The 13518-nt window shown below is 38.6% G+C and overlaps 2 protein-coding genes across 9 annotated transcripts in view; one reads left to right on the top strand and one right to left on the bottom strand.

The window, feature by feature from the left end:
- Positions 1 to 1022, bottom strand: part of LOC116432910 (uncharacterized) — a 40502-nt gene extending 39480 nt beyond the window's left edge. Inside the window, exon 1 of the mRNA XM_031990410.2 lies at positions 734 to 1022. The gene's annotated coding sequence lies outside the window, so the exon portion shown is untranslated. The remainder of the gene's footprint in view (positions 1 to 733) is intronic.
- The window catches only part of LOC116432920 (uncharacterized), a 100110-nt gene that overhangs the window by 39575 nt on the left and 47017 nt on the right, over positions 1 to 13518 (top strand). For 2 of the 8 annotated variants that reach the window (XM_076365482.1, XM_076365486.1), the window contains 2 exons: positions 2505 to 3512; positions 3575 to 7787. The exons of 1 other annotated variant lie outside the window; for it this stretch is intronic. The gene's annotated coding sequence lies outside the window, so the exon portion shown is untranslated. Of the gene's footprint in view, positions 1 to 1201; positions 3513 to 3574; positions 7788 to 13518 lie in introns of those variants that run through there. 5 more of the 8 variants (XR_012998147.1, XR_012998146.1, XR_012998144.1 and 2 more) reach the window with 5 other exon arrangements.

Below are 13518 nucleotides of genomic sequence, written 5' to 3'. Positions count from 1 at the left end.
AATCTCATCGAATCAAGCAGAACCCTCTAAACTATATATACTACCTACTCAACCACAAAAACCTGAAAACACGGTAATGAAAGACTCATTCGACACTTCCGAATGAAAATCCCATAAACGAGTATCTACACTTCCTGCATCCCCTCACACACTCATAAAAACGTTCCTCAGGCGATGACTCTAGGAAATCCCATCGAGTTAAACAGAACCTTCTAAACTGCATACATTACCTATTTAATCACAAAAACCTGAAAACACCATAATCAAAGACTCAATCGACACTCCCCAAAGAAAATCCTACAAACAAATATCTACACTCCCTGCATCCCCTGCACACACTGATAAATACGTTTCTCAAACGATAATGACTCAAAGAAATCATATCGAACCAAGCAGAACCCTCTAAACTGCATACACTAGCTACTCAACCACAAAACCAGAAAACACAATAACCAAAGACTCAATCGACACTCCCCAAAGAAAATCCCGCAAACCCCAGTAAAGATTCCGAATATCAGCCAACTGTAGAGCCAAAAATACCCGAAGAAGAAACCCTTAAAACCATCCCGACAGAGTTCCCCCGCGACAGGCGGATAAAAAGCAACAGAAGAAGCGTGAAAAGAAAGGACTCATCCAGCGTAGAATCCTCGGGCGACCTCACCCGCTCGGGCAAAAACCGTCCCCAACCCCTCGGAAGTCGTAGGAACGCACATTTAACGAAACGTGTACACACCTTAGTCTATTCAAACAATGTTCCCCGCTCGTTCGGCGCTGGGGGGCGGCGTAGTGACCATTACTTCGCTAGCCGCCAGGTGTGCGTTGACTCCGTGCGCGCGGCGGCGGCCTTCGTGCTGGAGGTGATCCTTCAGCGACGTTTTTCCGGTCGACGATGCTCGTCGGCGGTTCGGCGCGTGGAGAGGGTGGATTAGATCGCGGCGTTCGCGTGTGTGCGTGGATGCGGCGGGGACGGGGAGGGCAAAAAAAAGGGTGAGAGTCGAGATTTTTCGAGGGGCAACAGCGGCGAGTGGCCCGGGGCCGGCGTCGAACGAGAGAGACGAGCGCGGACGGGGTACGCGGTCGCGACTGAACGTCCCCGGCGTCCGCCAGAAATGTTGCCGCTTGTCTAATAACGGCGGCGAGAGGCGGCGGGCTGCTGCGCGGACCGGTTGCCACGGCTCTCCGCCGCGATAGAGAGACCCGCGGGAAAGACAGGGAGAAACGGAGGGGGAGCGCACGCAGGATCGAGCGAGAACGGCGCCGGAGCGACGGAGAACGAGGGTGTCGGAGAGTGCGTGGAGCTGTCGCGGATACGGCTGAGAGGGATGGAGGCACGCCGAGCGAGAGAGAGAGGGATGCTGCTGGGTTTCGGGTGGCGGAGGAAGGAGGGAGGGGAGGCTCGTAACGCCCAGTAGCGTGCGACCGACAGAAACGGACTGCGATTCTTCGGATAGAGAATCTTAAAGGCTGAGGTTGAAAGGAAAAATTCGGCCGGTAGGCTGGTGGGTCTGGGAAATTGCTAGGGTGGACGGGGGTGGGTGCAGGATTCTTTTTCGGAGGATTGGAGTTGGTAGGATCCTTTGAGGTATTGATGTTGGGGTTGGTTTTTGGTGGAGTTTGTGGATTTGTGAGAGGCTGAGGGAGATGGGGATTGGGGGTTAAGATATTGTTAATTTTAGTGTTTTTGTGGGTGGTATCGTTGTTGGGGTTGGCTGGGGTATCGAGGTTTGTGGGAGTGTTTTTTGGAGAGTTGTGGGAAGGGGTTTGTGGAAGGTCTGGGAAATGGGGATTGGGGTTTGAAATATTGTTTTTATGAGTGCTGTAGTTGCTTGGTGTATTGAGGTTTATAAAAGGTATTTTTTGGTGAAGGATTTGGGGTTGTATGGGAGGTTGGGGGTAGGGAGATGAGGATTGGGGTTTGGAATATTGTTAATGTTGGGATGTTGTTTTTGTGGGTGGTATCATTGCTGGGATCGTTTGGTGTGTTGAGGTTTATAGAAGGTATTTTTTGCTGGAGGATTTTGAGGATGGGGTGTACGGGAAGTTGAGGGTGAGGAAATGGAGATTGGGGGTTAGACATGTTGTTTTCATGAGTACTATAATTACTGGGATCATTTGGTGTACTGAGGTTTGGGAGGGTAGTTTTTTTGATGGAGGATTCTGGAGCTGAGGTTTATAGGACGTTGAGAATAGAGAACTGGAAATTGGAGATGTACTGTGGAGATTACATAGGATATCCTTTTTATAAATATTGTAGTAGGTTTGATCATTTAGTATATGAAAGACATTTTTTAATTGAAAATTTGAGAGAGTGCGATTGCAAGGGAACATTAGGAAAGAATGGGCTGAGATTAGGAAATTAGTAACAAAAATTGGAGATGTAAGTATTGGAGGTTTGATTAAATATTCTTTTTGCTACATATAATTATTAAAATCTGTCTATATGTTGATGTTTTTGAGAAAACAGTATTTCTCTCTTGGAGAATTTTAAAGGCCAATGTTTACAGGAAATATTGGTGAGCAAAGAACGAAAAGACATACGTTGGAGAATCAGTCACAGGAATCGAGGACAGGTAGGTTGGGTAGAATCTTCTTTTCAGAAATATTGTAATTTCTTGAATCTCTCGGTATATTGACATATTTGAAAGATTACGTCTTTCGGTTGACGAACTTCGAAGGGCGAAGAAGGGAAAATTTGGGAAGGGAGGGAGGAACGAGGAGACTGAGGTTGGAAAATTGGTCGCAGAAATGGGGAATGGAGATGGGGCAAGCAGGATGGCTGCGATCTTCTTGTTAAGACTACCGCATTCGCTGGAATATTTTTGAATGCTGAGTTCTCTGAAAGGTAATACTTGGAGAGTTTCAGGGATGAAAATGGAAGGAGAAATTGCCGAGTGGAATGATGAAAGAGAGCAAGCTTGGAAAATTGACCATAGAAATGGGAGACGAAGATGAGGACTGGGACATTGAATGGAATCATTTTTTCGGAATTGCTTCGTTCCCTTTCTATAGCGAAGTTTTCCCAGCGTGATCCTTTCGAATGAGGATTTTAAGGGTTGAAGATATGAAAGCAAAAATTGAAGAGCAGAGAAAAAGAGAGTAGAGCTGGAAAATTGACAGAAAAATTGAAAACTGGTTCATCGAGGCTCTAGTACGGTTTTTCTCTTCGAAATTTTTTAATTATCGGATTTGCACGTAAATCGAACTCTCCGAGGCAATATTTATTGATTGGATTACGCTGGTATTTGAAGAAAAATAGGAAAATTGCGTAAGTGGAGGAAAAAGAGGATAAAGTTGAAGAAATAATTGAAATCGGGGTGGAGTTTAAAGCAAGGAAGCTTAAATAGAATTTTTGTTTTGCTGTATTTAAATTGAATTTCCTCGGTAAAGTTTTTCGGTTAAAGAATTTTGAAGGCTGAAGTTGAATGGGAGAATTGGGGGCGATGCTGGGGAACTGGTCAGACAAATTGGGGATGAAGACTGGTACAGTGGAGCTCGAGTACAATTTTCCTTCTGTGAGTATCGTACTCGTCGGATTCTATATAAATTGAAATTTTTCGAGGGTAAAATTTTTCAGGTGAGCTTTTTAAGTGCTGACCATGGAAGCGGGAGATAGATCGAAGAAATTGAATTGACACTTGAAAGGTGAAGGTAAGGTTAATGTAGTTTAAGTAAACTTCGCTTTTGGACACACTGCAATTGTTGGAATCGAGATTTACATGTGAATCGATACGTTTTGAATGGAAAACTCGTTGGTTCAGAATCCTTTGGCGTCGAAGAACAAAAAAATGTCAATTCTATTCAGTTGACAATATTTTTCAGTATAAATGTTCATTGTTTTCTGCTGAAGTGTTGATAATATTATTTGAAATTAACATGGAGAAAAATCCTACGTAAATTAGCTCTTTGCACTCGAGAGGTGACTCACCACCTGATTTCACACTATAAAACTATAAAATTTGATATTTAATATTATACCTTATATAATGTATCAATTTTGAGAAATATTAATAATATTTCTCTTCGAGTTAATTCCACAAAATATCATCTTTGTCACATCAGAAAATGTTCAAATATTTCTAGTGAAAAACTTGCGACTGTAAAAGTTGATTCACATGTGTCCTTTATTATATCATTTTCAATATTATTAATAAGTACACCACGTGTCCCATGTCAAATTAAGACCAGAGCATGACACCTCTTATTTGCAAACACTGTTTATACCCGAAAACCGATTTTTCCAACGACTTTCGATAAATATTATCAGTATGATTTTCAACAAATATTGAAATACGTAGTAAGAAGAATCGTTCACGTTGCTCTCAACAAACTAAATATTCTTTTAAGTGCATTTCAAAGAAAATATAATAATACAGAGTTACCAAGGAAAAAATGCAAAGGAAATTTGAAGTGCAAAGGGTTAAAGGTGAGAACTATTTATTTCTATGATTCATACGTTGACATCTTATCCGAAATTGTAAATTGACTGTTAGTCTATAATTTTCCTACATGAAATCAAATGGCGATTGTGAGTCGCCTCTCGAGTGCAAAGAGTTAAAAGAAAGGCGAAGGGTTGAAACTTCCCTCTAAACGGTCCGGAGAAAATTGCTTTTCTAAATTGGGCACATAGAACATAGGTAAATAGGAAAAAGAAAGGAATTAAAGGAAGTGCAATTGAATATAAAGGAAGTCGCGGGCGAACGGGAGGAAGTGGGATAAATTGGGCAACACAGAATGGAGCATGTGTTTCATAGTAACGAGGGGGAGATGTGTGTAAAATAGAGGCAGTTTCGGTAACTAAACCCACGAAATACACCGCACTAGGGGAAGAGGAGGAACCAATGAACCGAAGAACGCCGAGTGAGTTATTAGCTCGAGACTACGGAATTGAAGCTTCGCAGGGTAATCTTGCCTTTTTCACAAGAATTCTCATTTCGAGTTCCACTTTCTTCCGTCGAATAAATATGAAAAGAGCAGCGTGGAAGTAATATTGCAAAAGGTACAAGGAAATTCAGAGAATAAATGATAAGAGTATTATAAAATCAAGATAGGCAAAAAATTCCTTCAACGAATGGAAAGTAACGTAAAAGCAACGACGTTTGAATTAGAGATTAAAAAAGAGTTATATTCCGTTGAAAAAGAAACGAATGGTAATTTCAACAGAAAGGAACTTTTACTATATACAACTAAAAAAATCCTGAAACAAACTCGCAGAAAGTACTCGTAATGAAGAATAAAAATAAAAAATAACGCGGACGCGACAATTCTAACGGCAACGTAAACGTCCACATGGAATTCAAAGAATTAACAAGAAAGTCAAAATGTTTATAAAGAGTTGAAAGTAGCGAACAGAGATGACAGTGAACTCTACAGAAGAAGTTCCTTCAGGCATTCGTTGTAGTATCCAAGTGAAACTATTTAATTTCAAGATTATTTCAAATTTTCAATGCCTTTAAGATTAATGATTGCACAAGAAACAAATTAGAATCGATAAGTTTGACCGGTACAGTAGTTTTAGTGCTAAAACCAAAGGTATGTATGTATGTAACACATAACCACTGGCTAATCCCAAGCACCCAAAAATCAATAGAAAACACCGAGCTAAAAGGACCAAAGTGCAGGTTCAAGGAAGAATCGGTAAAGCAGAAACCAAAGCAAAGGAGGAATGACCAAAGGACGGCGCGAGTGTAACGTACGATGGAAGTACGCGTGGAGGGTTAACCCCTTGCTGTACAATGACGAGTGAGATTGATGAAGATTTCTAGATGAATTTAACAAAAACCAATGTCGTTCAATTGGCTAATAGCTCAAAGCAGAAAATTATTTTGCTGTTATGACTGTATTATTTTCAAATGAAATTTCCAGTTAAAGTAGAATGGACAATTTCATTGCATTTCTTCCAAATGTTACAATGTTAAGCGCCACGAAAATTTTGCATATTTTTCTGTTCCTTGGTAGCAAACAAAAGTAGCAACAATCATTCACTATTTGACGTTACAATCTTTGCATTACACTATCATCAACTTAGCTACGTTATTAAACATTTTCATTGAATATCGATTATCCTATATGTTACGATTGTTTTCAATTAATTCAGAAGCGTCAGTCATCGGTGACTGGCATAGCAGTTAAAGTGTTAAGCAGAAACTAAAAAACCAAGGTTCTTCCTGACAATTGCTCTATCTTTCTTATATTTCATACGCCCAACACAATTCGGTTCCTCCGATACGTCACCAAGAAGATGATCTAATCTTATGTTACGCGAATGTTAATACGTTGACTGCCGTAGTGGTCACTGGTGGCCGGAGATTAGAAATAACTTGAAAACAATTATAATTTATAAGATAACTGTTTTCAAGATTAATGAAACAAAGAATAATGCACATAACTAGATAATATTGTAATGTAAGAATTGTGGTAGCTAGTAATTAATAATTATTCCTGTTTACCTTTGTTACGAAGGTGTAAGTAGTACATAAAACGCTGATGTTTTCGTGGTAGTCAACGTGTTAATCTTCAAGTTTACGTGAGAAATATCGCCACCCGAATGTAAATAACGTGGCACTCAAACTATTAACACTATGCCGTCCGCGCGCGTAATTGGGAATCTTTTGTTTGGCGCCGGTAGGAGTCGTTTGGATTATTTCGCCTGGGTTTCCTCAAGGTTTTCGGGAGATCATCGAACGTCAAGTTTTACTAATCTCGACAGTTGTCAATCCTGTCCCTCCGTTTTCACAAAATTTCGATAGCTTCGCACGCGACACCAACGTGACGTCACCGGCATTTGTCTGACTGTTTTCGCGAGACACCGGTGGTGTCATCGGACGGCATAGTGTCAACACATTGTACGCCGGCTAAATTTCAGTTACTAAAAACACGAGCATCGGTGAATATATTGATACATTTTTAAACATCAAACAAACCGAAATTTCTAACTTACGAAAAAGAATAAGGAATTCGATTTTGTAACTTCACTTTGGACATGTGTTATACACATCTAAAATGTTGCATTAACGAAGGATTAGCAATTAAACGATAGACTAAAAATCCCGCATTATCGCGGTGCCGGGGCGCAATGTGTTAAAATGTTAATCGCCACGAAAGTCTCGACGATTTTTCACAAAGTCAAAGTGTTAAGGGTTAAAGAACGCAGCGGCGGGACGCCGTGGAAGAAACAAGAGAGTAATATCGAGCGCGTGGCGAGCGAAGAAGAGAAGAGACGCTTCGGTGAAGTGGGAATAAGGTGAATAAAACCGTCGGGCAGAAGGGAAACAGCGGATCGCTCTACGGTAGTGGAGCGAAACGGAGGGTTGAGAGTAAAAGTAAGGAAGGAAACTGGTATAGAGATACCCTAGCTCGGCGCGCGCGTGGCCGGCCGACGTTCACGGCGGAAGAGCGAAGAGGACAGAGGCCCGGGAGCAAGATGGGCTACCGCGGATGGCGGAAATACGACGAAGGGGACCGGTGATCGAGACGAGAACGGATAACGCGGGGAAACCGTGGGCGAGACCGAGACAGATCGATTGTCGGCGGGAGGCGGCGTTCGAGCGAGCAGGATCGTTGCACGAGTAAATAAAGGATGCCAGGCTTGGACGAATTACCGAGGGAAACGGGCGAGACGCGGACAAGGATGTAGAGCAGCGGTTTCCAACCTTTATGCTACTACGTTTCCCAAAAACAATTTTTCTTTCCGTGCCTCTCTAGTCCTTTGACACTGGAACTACCAGACGACCTGACCAGGAGCAAGAAATATTGAGAAAGTCTTAATAAATATATGCTTCGCGTTAAAATTCTGTTGCTTTAGAATATTTATGCTAAAATTAGTAGACAGATCAAAATCTCCTATTGCTGATTCCTTCTTTTTGCAATGATTACAAAGATAGATGTTTCTCTGAGAAACGGTCAAAGGAATTGGTCTAACAATAGACAAACCGAATTCTAAATCAAATAACACTAGAACTACCAGGTGACTTAACCAAGACCAAGAAATGTTAAGAAAGTCTTAATAAATAAATTTCTTTTTTTACAATGATTAAAAGATAACAGACTCTACGAGAAATAATCGAACAAAGAAAGTCTTACTAAGTACATACATGTACTTTGAGTTAAAATTCTATTCTTCTAGAATATCCACGCTAAAACTACCGAACAAGTCAAAGTCTCCCATTCCTAATTCCTTCTTTTACAATGATTAAAAGGATAGCAGACGTCTGTCCGAGAATCTATCGTTTACGACCCACGCGGCACGGAACGCGTTCAGCAACAACAGTAATTGCTGTACCAACAGGAATTAAAGTATTTAGATGATTATCAACATTTTATGGAACAACAATTCTTTTAAATCCCTCAATGTTATGATCAATTAACACATTGTATACGGCTAATTCTCAGAAAACTGAATTATGCGGATGGAAATTTTCAGCGAGATCAAGTTGTATCACTATACATAGAAAAACTCAAATATCATATTGTTATGTAATATATTTTAAATAGATAATCAATTCGAAACAAATTTAATATTTTTTTAAACGCAGTGCTAATTAGCAGAGTTGCATAGCTAAGTGTCTTTATATAAAAACGAGATTTCTCGTTGCCAGTACGCAATGTGTTAAAAACAAAACGCACGCGGCGTTCTCTCGCGACATGGAAAACACGCGTCTTCCAGGAACACCGTTGATTGTTTAGCGTTCGTCGTATTCGGCGCGCGAAAAGGGTCCGAGCCACTACATAGGAAACTAGGCTGCAAATGTTTCAGCATTACTCGAGCCTCGTTTGGTGGGATCGCAGGTGGCACAACGAAGCGAGCACGCGGAAAAAATGGAGATGAATGCGCGCGAAGGATACGCAAGGGAGGCGGAAGAAATGCGAAAGGGGTGCGCGGGAACGGTAGAAACGGGGTTGCACGATACGGCTAAAAATTGGAAAAACCTGGCCTCGCCGCGGAGACACGGCCGACATGGAAAAATAAACCGAAGGCGCGGGAGTAATGTGAAAAATTGCTATGGTGGGAATAGGAGGTGTAACGTGTATGTAGACGGATAAAGCACGTGTGCGTGCCAGGGACGCGTGTCGAGGGGGTGAATTAGTCAGGATCACGGGCCGCGACACAGATGGATTTACCTAACGGAATAAAAAATATTTTCAGGATTAAAGGGGAACAGCCACGTAAAAACACCGTGAAGGAAATTCTTCGTCTTCTGGGAATCCTTGGGATATGAAGGTTTAACGCAGTGTTTCCTAACCCTTTTTATGGCATGCAGCCCTTAAACCTTTATATATATATATATAATTTCTAATAGTATATTATAATATTTTTATAATATTTATTATAATTTTGTTGTTTTGTTTACGTGCGTAAATATCGTGAAAGATATGAAATTATATTTGAAATTTCAAATTGCCTCCCTGTGTAACACGTACATAATTTTTATTATTATAATAGTTTTGCTATTTTGTTTACGTGCGTGAATATTATGCAATATATGAAATGATATTTAAAATTTTAAATTGCCCTCCTATGTAACATATATATATAGCTTCTATTATATTATAATATTTTAAAAATATTGATTATAATAGTTTTGCTATTTTGTTTATGTGCGTAAATGTTGTGAAACATATGAAATATTTCAAATTTTTTAAAAATCAAATTGCCCCTCTGTGGGTCCACGTTCCTACGTTGGAAAATACTGATTTAACCTTTTTACCTCAGAAGTTTTTCACTAGAAATATTTGAACATTTTCTGATGAGATACAGACGATATTTTGTGAAACTAACTCAAAGAGAGATCACGTATATTGAGGCACACAGCTATTTTATTTAAATATTTCTCAAATTGATGCATTGTACGAAGTATAATGTTAAATATTGTATTTTATAGCTTTACTGTATGAAATTAAATAGGGAGTAAGTTACCTTTCAAGTGCAAAGGGTTAATAAGATCGTTTCAGAAAAATGGAAGAAGAAATATATAGAATGTTTTTTAAATTATAGAAAATGATGAAATCTTTTGAATGTGAATTAGTTTGTATTAATATTAGAACTATCGAGTGTGTGATATTAATGTATGAGTGGCTTAGAAGCTATATGGTTAAATCCAGAGAATAGAAATTGAGGAAATTTATGTTTTGGCTTCTGAAATGATTGTACAATATATTCCGAAGCTATAAATAGAAAGGCTTTGTGACCTAGAAATAAGGAAGAAACGAGTAAATCCTTGAAACACTAAAAGGAATATTCATTCCATTAAAATTGACAAAAATCGGAAAATATTAAAAAATGTATACATCACAGTGATCGAAATCAATGTAATTTATAGACTACATATAGATTCCATAATTATGAAACTAGTCTAAGTCAAAATTAAAAAAGAAATGACACATCACAATTATTTTAAATTAAATTAAAACACAACGAAAATATGACTTACACCACTCTTGTAATTATAACACAAATAAGAAAGCAGAAATTCGTCATTTCGACGACAGTTCTATTGTTAACATTACACATTGCGATAACATCACATAACATTATTTTATACACGACGGTTCTATTGTTAATGCAACGGCACATTGCAATAACAATATATAAAATTATTTTATACACAACGGTTCTACTGTTAACATTGCACATTGCAATAACATTATATAAAATTATTTTATACACGACAGTTCAATTGTTAACATTGCACATTGCAATAATATTACATAACATTATTACAACCTCGTATATCACATTACTACATTATTTTCCCTGAACGTCGCGACAACGAATGTTCGTTTAATCAGTACCGTTTATTCGATTTCCTTAGCGTTATCGATTCCGCCAATTAGCAGCTTGTTAGTCGGCAACGTCGGACACGGAAGTCACAGGGAACAGAGCCCGGACAGGCGGAACATCACGATCATTTTCAGACTGTAAAATTTCCGTGAATTTTTTCACAAAAGTTTCGCGGCTCGTCGAATTTTTCCATTCTCCATCTTCTACGGCCGTTTCTCCTCACCCCTTGTCCTCCTACTTCGTCGTGCCGGCAGCGAACATTTGAAAAAGCCCTCGACACTATTTTACATTTTTTCCCGTGGAATGGGAGCATCGAAAGTTTCCAGTTCATGGATACTCATTATCGGGAATTACCGGGAGAACTTCAGCTACCGGCGAGAGAATTTTAATACTCATCGTTCGCGTTTTTTCCACCCTGCGACGTGAAAACTGCCCATTCCGAGTTCACTAGCGTTCACGCTCTCGCTGTTTTTTTTCTCCTATAAAAAGGGATACGGAGGGTGGAAACGTTCCACAACGCGGATCCTACATCTCAAACCATAGCCGGCTCAATTGTAAACCACATCGTTGGACCTCCTGGTTTTGTTGTTTGAGTTGGGTTCGACGTAGCCTTGACTTGAGTGGGGTTAGATCTGGGTTACGTACACTTTGTCAAAGTTCGCCTCGTTCCCGTGAAAGGAAACGCCATTGTTTTGCTATGCAAATAGATTTTTATCTTCGATTAGAATTGTTTGTTGATTTATTGGAAATCCGAGAAGATCGAAGTTTCTCTTGGCGAAGAAAGTTCTTTTCATGTATTAATGTGATTGTAAATTGTTGGCATGATTTTTGCTGCTTGTAGATTTATTTGAAAATCGAAGTTTCTCTTGAAGTAGGAAATGCTTTTGAATCCGATTGCAAATCGTTAGGATGATTTTAATTACTTGTGGATTTATGCGAAAGTCGAAGTTATTCTTGAAGAAGAAAATGTTTTTGAAGTACTAATCTGATTGCAAATCGTTAGGATAATTTTAATTGCTTGTGGATTTATTTGAAAACAAAAGTTTCTCTTGTAGAAGAAAATGCTTTTAAATCTCATTGCAAATCATTAGAATGATTTTAATCGTTTGTGGATTTACGTAAAACGGAGGCGATTCTCTAAAGAGAAAATGCTAAGTTTCTGATGTGCAAATATCTCTTTTACCTAGAATTTTATTTGTTCGTAAGTAAACGTTTTACCAATCTTTCTCATACTTCTTACATTGTATGAATTGATTTATGTTTCATTTCTCTCATATTATATATCTAGCAATAATAATCATAAGAGCTTCATAAAATTTCATTTAACTGTCATTAAAATTGTATTTAACATTATTTTATTCCAACACAGTTGTTGCAAGTCAATATTATTTCCCTCCATTTAAGATTTCATATTCAGTTAATTATGTGAAAACATAAATTCTCGAAGCTAAGTACACAATTATAGCGTCAGCATCGATTTTAGGGGAACAGGAAGTAAATTAGGACCCAGAGTAGACAAAGAGAGGGACAGATGCAATCAATGTCGAGTGGTTCGAGGAGGGTTGTCGTCAATTTCGATCGTTAAATTTATACCGCGATATTTCGTTTATTACCGCGGCTATATCAAACTAATTCGATTCGAAATTACAGCGGAATCGATGGGTGCGATTGAAGTTTGAAGTCGGTTAACAATCATTCCCCGAAATGTCTAACAATGTGTTTCTATCCTCTGGAAATGGAAATCCGATAAGTGCTTTAGATGCATGCAAACGAGTTTACGCTGCCAATCCTGATGAAATCGAGATGTTGAGATACTGTTTCGTTTATGCACCATGTATTCGTCAAATTATCACCGTCGAAACCTTCTCTGTACGCGTTTCATGGCACCACCGAACTCAAGTATCTTCATTATCACATCGTATAGTACGAATCGCCTATAAAATGGAGCTGTCAGTGTTGACCATCGGTAAAACAGGATTCTGATTTCGTATTATACGTTCGAGGTACATATATAAATTAATAATCGAATATACTACAATATTATTACCTTTGTTTAATCCTAATCGTACCACGTGTTTTTATAACGAATTATACCACGATGCGACTCTCAGTCACTCATGAGTATAAAAGGAATAATTAAAATGTTATTGTTTTTGTTTATAGGGCCCAAATTTTAAAAGGCCAAAAAGACTTTTGGAAATGCAATATGAAATAATGAAAAAATTTAAATAAAAGGTTCAAATGTCACTGAAAGTCACATCGTGGTCCGATTAGGGTTAACACTGAAACTACCAGACAGGTAAAAATTACATTCCCGATGACTTTTTGTAATTATTCAGAAGGTAACAGACATTTCTTTCAGGAATTATAGAAATTGATGTAGTAATTTGAAAACTGAATTATAAATATACATTGATGTAATGTTCTAATCTAATGTAGAAGTTTGAGAAAATTGAGACATTTGAAAAAATCAAGTCAACTGCTCGGTAGTTTTAGCGTTAAAAAAAAGAACTTATGATGCTTCTGTTATTTGAAAATTGTAACAAAAATCCGTTAAAAAAATATACCATAGAAAAATCCACATCCGAGGAACGATTAAAACAATACATCAAACTATACGAAAGTTCACAAGAGAATCCAATCGAATGTATTAAATCAAATCGAAGCTCAATATTTGTAATTCTTAACAAATGAAACAAATCGCCCAGGAAAAAGTATTTCGCGTAAAAAGAAATTCCTGT

This window comes from Nomia melanderi, chromosome 3, assembly GCF_051020985.1.
Source record: "Nomia melanderi isolate GNS246 chromosome 3, iyNomMela1, whole genome shotgun sequence".
Taxonomy (NCBI): domain Eukaryota; kingdom Metazoa; phylum Arthropoda; class Insecta; order Hymenoptera; family Halictidae; genus Nomia; species Nomia melanderi.
The sequence above is the reverse complement of the archived record's forward strand: the minus strand, read 5'-3'. Positions and strand labels throughout refer to the sequence as shown.